Consider the following 5,149-nt stretch of genomic DNA (forward strand, 5'->3'; position numbering starts at 1 on the left):
GTTGTTGTTGTTTTTAACCACGACATTTTTCTAAGCAGGTTTATCTTGATGGAAAACCCTCTATACACATACGCACATACAGAGCCTGCACAATGCAGACACACAAAAGTAGTTAATAACTGTAGCTTCTTTTTTAAGAAGACTTTTTTTCTTTAACCTCTGCACAAAAAGCATACATCAGCAAACAAGGAAAGTTAACATCAAGGAGTAAAACAAGAAAGGGCAGAGAAACTCCGCAGTAATTTTCTTTTGACATTTATGCTTTAATAGATTCCAGAGCCCCATAATTTCTAGGCAGTCTGAAATGGCCACTTGACAGATTTTCACCCTGATGAAAAAGTCATATACTTCAGAGAAAAAATGCAAAATAAAAACAACCAACCTTCCCCACACACAATGGCGTGCCCCTGGAGCATGCAAAATACTGTCTGAATATACCAAATGCAACTCACAACCATCTACAGCTCTCCCCACGCTGTAGGGTTGTCAGGTAAAGAGGAGAAACTGGAGCTTTAGTCCCCTGATCTTAATAGCGTTAATTCCCTGCCTGCCCATGGCTTGGAGGCTGCCTGTGCACCCATCCATGCCTGTACAGGTACAAAGACATCACTTGGGCCACGCTGGACCCCAAGCGATGGCTCCAGCACGGGCAGCATCAAGGGCAGGTGGCTCCTGCAGAACTCATTCATTCCCACACTTCAGATCAGACATAAAGTGGCATATGCCAAGTCTCCTCTTATACGCTCATGCTGTACGCAAGCATTAGGCTGTGCTGCCTTGCTACCAATGAAACCCTGTAAATGTGTAAAACATTGCTAACCGGCTCTTAGCTGGAGAGGTGCAGAGCCTCAGAGCCTGGAAGCAGAGATCTCCCAGCTCTCAGGCTTTTTTTTCAGGTCAAAACTCAGCTTCCCCTTGCTCAAGGCAGAGCCGTCTCTACAGAAACCAGAAGTGATGCCAACCCTCTCAGGACAGTTTCACCCTGGATCCCCATCCATTTCTGTCACAGTGAATTGCCGACAGTCTGTTCGGTGACTTAAATGACTTCTTAATGAGAACAAACCTCCTCACTTCAGCCTGCTTCCCCTCTCCCTTTCTCCAGGCTGCCGTTGGCAGAGCAGCTCGGCAGCAGCAGTAGCCCAGGGAAACTCAAAGGCACAAATGACTTTTTTTTTTACCATTTCAGCACTGGCCGGCACTTCTGCCCTCTCAAACACCCTTGGATAAGCACGGGGACACGGTGCCCATCCTCTGCCAAATGACTTGCAATGATTTCTTTGGATCTGAAATTCTGCATTCATCCTGACTGTGCCACATCTGCACTCTGGATTAAGAGAGGCTTTTATTTTCCAGAGCTGTCAACCGGGTATTTTTCCATGCTCAATAAATTCACTTTTTCTATAAACAAAAAAATAACAAAGGAAGATGACGAACTACAAGGCGATTCAGTCCTGAAATTTCTGGCTACTTCTCCTTTCCTACGGAGGGATCAAGACATACTGCTACAGCTTCATTCAGCGCGGTCTCATGGAAATCTCATTTTGATATTAAAATGATGTTTCCAAACATATGTTTTGCTCATTGAAGAATTCACCCTCATTTATCTCTCCTACTGGACAGAAAAAGAACAATAAATTATTCCAGCCCAGAAAGCACACAGCCAGTGACAAAAAAATAAAAGACGCAGGTTGCCACTTGCTTTTCACTTATCTGCCTAAACATTTCAAAGTATCCTGTGAAATATGTCTGGCTCAGCTTTGTACAGGGGCCTGCTGTGGCTGCATCTCCATGCCAGCAGTAATGAGAGATGGCAGCCAGAACTGTACGGTTTCACATCTTCCTTCTTTTCTCATACTTTCACTGAAGAGGTGTAGGTTTCTTCTGCCACAAGACTTGATAATGGAGTGGTATTAGGTAACCCATTCTGCTTTTCAAGTGCTGCTTAAAGCTGGAGTTGACTTTCCTTTGGATGAAGCTGGTAACCAAAGATTCCAATAAAAATCCAGGAAGTACTTCAAAACTTCATTAGAAGTGAAGCTGGCTTAAGCAATGCCAGCTGGGGGCTAAAACAGCTTTTTCAGGCTATCGGCCAGACAAATGGACTTGCAGAAGGTGGTGCAAGCACCGCAAAAAGCAAAACCATCCCTTTCGGTTTGCAAAAATTTTTCCAACAAGCACAGAGGATACTCTTCATGTCAGTGCACTGGCTGACATACCCTGCGAGGGGGCATGATGTGATTTGGCAGTGTAGGTTAAACAAAACACCAGCAGAAGGGAAATCAGGACAAGGGATTTGTAATGGAGACTGGCAAGTTCCAGGGACTCAATTTTTAATGACATAATTTTAAGAAAATTCCACACTGGATAAAATAAGATCACAGAAATGCTGGTTGGAAGTGATCTCCACAAGTCTTCAGTCCAATCTTCCACTCATAGCAAGACTATTGCTGACAGCAGGTCAGGTCAGCCAACACCTTGTCTAGCCAAGTCTTGAAAGCCTCCAAGGACAGCGATATCATGACAGCTTGGGTAACCAGGAGTGCTTCCAGGGCTACTCCACCCTCCTTGAGAAAAACTTTTCCTCGTGTCTAATTTAAACCTTCCAAGCTGCAATTCGCAGTTGCTCACTGTTACCCTTTGACACTGACGTCTTTGTAGCTGCCCTTCAAAAGCTGCAGGAGGCTATTCCATCACCCCTGCGTCTTCTCTTCACCAGTCTGCATCCTCATCCCTCTCCAAAAAAGCATGCTCAAGGCTCTTGAATACACTGGCTCCACATACAGATGACTGAGCAGCACCCCGGTGTGACAGCTCTTGGGTGAAGCATGGTATGGCCACACCGATCTTCTCTTCAGACCCCCTTTCAACCTAACTAATTTTGTGTTCCAGGTATCCTCCCACAGCAATGGGATCTATTGCTCAATGAATGTCATCTTACATGGAAAAGGCTGTTCTCCTCACTATTTTTCAGTCCAGTCTTTTCCCCTGAATATTCCTAGGGCTTGGAGCAAGGAGACTGAGCAGACCTTTACCAGCCTTTACCCCAGCAAATATATTTTGCTGTATTTCAAATGGCTTCTCTTGCTCATCTAAGATAAGTATCAGTAAAATAAACATTTGTTTAAGGCAAAGGTCTGAAACATTTTGGCTTTGCCTTTTTTTGTTTTGCTTTTAATTCACTGCATCCTTTTGATATTAAGCAGAAGCAGCAGATTACTCATGACTGCCACCCCCGAAAACTGGGCTTGGTGGCTCAGCGCTGACTCAGAGGGAGAAAAGCCACCTCGCGCACCTCTGGCAGCCTGGATTCTCCCTGGCAATCCCCCACGCAGGGACTGATCATGCCTGAGCTTGATTCCCTGGTAAGGTAAGGTGAGCACAGCCCAAGCAGCAATGGCTCTAGGCCAGGGAGAAGTCACACATGCTGGCAAAACCAACTCAAGCAATTTTGAGATAAAAGAAAGAGGAGCAGAATGTGTATTCCTTAATAGCATAACTAAGTGTCTACTGCAAACTCAAGTGAAGGATCCTTTGTAAGGATTTCAGGTAATAATTTTATCTAGGATTGAAATCTCTGTTCTTGACTTGTCCCATAAGTGAGAGACCAAAGCAAACAAGAAGAAAGGAGTGCGGGGTCCTGGTCTGGGCTCTCCTACTAACAAAGCTAAATCTGCAAGTCACTAACTTTGGTTTCACCTAACTAGCTCTTTATTTAGCAATCTCCATGCTCCTAAGAGGTCATCCCTTACCATGTATGTATATTGTATCCTCTAAGTGAGTCCTGATCTCATTTCAAAACCTGAAACTGCTGCTAATCAAAGTGATGCTCAGGATGGCAGTATTTCCACGCTATTTGTAAATGCTGAAGATTTGTCCATGTCTTGTCCTCCTCCTTACGTATTTGAGACTAACTGCTCTTTGGATGAGAAGGGAAAGTACTGCATTCATTATTTTTTCTATTATGCTTGCCATCATTTACATTAAAGATCTGGTTTCAATTCCCTATGATATTCTCAGTGACCGTCCAGTGCCAAGTAGTTCAGCCGAGTCTTCTGTGCACTAGGAATACCCTAAGTCAGTTGCACAGGGATCAGCAGAGGTGGGACTGATTTTATCTGATTTCAGCTATCTGATAGCTATGTGCTTCATCTCTCCAGTTTGGCTCCTTCCATCATCCTGAGCCAACAGAGATGGGAGCACCTGGAGAAAGACATCCAGAGCTGGCACCGTGAGGCACCTGAGCTGAACTGCCCTCCAAAGGTGTCCATGCTGTCCTCTCATAAAAGAATGAGCCTAAAAGATGAGATACCAAACCCTGAGACTGACAACAGAGGATGAGATGAATATCACCACATCGGTCTGATTCAAAGCCTAATGAAATAAAGTATGAAATTCCTGTCAAATGCCAGGAATCGGATTCCACCCTGCAGTAAGATCATCAGCCAGTGCAGAAACTGCCTCTGGGCCTGCTCCAAAGCTCACTGGAGTCAACAGCGTCTCCCTAACCAACGCTAACAGGCACTGGATTAGGGATCTGCTGGCATATCAACTGCACACTGGTGTGGTATCTTTTCCATTAAACATGTCTGGGTTTGTTTGTTCCAAGCTCAAGATACAGTGAATAAAATAACTTTACCCTTTAGAAAATGAACCCAAAGTCCCACAGCCTGAGGAGGGTCTAGTTCTTTTCTCTTTTACCAAATAACCACTACCAGTGCTGTGGAATGGAATTTATTTGGAAGACAATTTCTCAAAATCAAATCAATTATTCCTACTCTCTTTACTTACAAATGCATACGCTTAAAAGTAATTCAAAGCAGTCTGGATTTCACTAGTGATGGAGAGGCACTGAGAAGTGAGGACTCTTGCTGGTATATTGCTACATAGCAGATCTTTACTCCCTTACCATAATTTCTTATTTAAATGTAATAGTATTTTTCTTTTTAGAAAGACATATTTTTCTTTTCATCAACAGATAATAAAGAGAAAACCACTGTGTTTAATGTGGTGTAGAACTGTTTGATTTGAACAATGGATTCTTTCCCTGCTTCTACATTCAGAAAATATTTATTGGGAAAATGACAGTAGCTAAGTGAGTGAGTTATAGAAGCCATAGCTCAGCTGAAGATGAGTTGATTGCTTTTCCTAT

The sequence above is a fragment of the Mesitornis unicolor genome, unplaced genomic scaffold (assembly GCF_000695765.1).
Source record: "Mesitornis unicolor isolate BGI_N332 unplaced genomic scaffold, ASM69576v1 scaffold13657, whole genome shotgun sequence".
Classification (NCBI taxonomy): Eukaryota; Metazoa; Chordata; class Aves; order Mesitornithiformes; family Mesitornithidae; genus Mesitornis; species Mesitornis unicolor.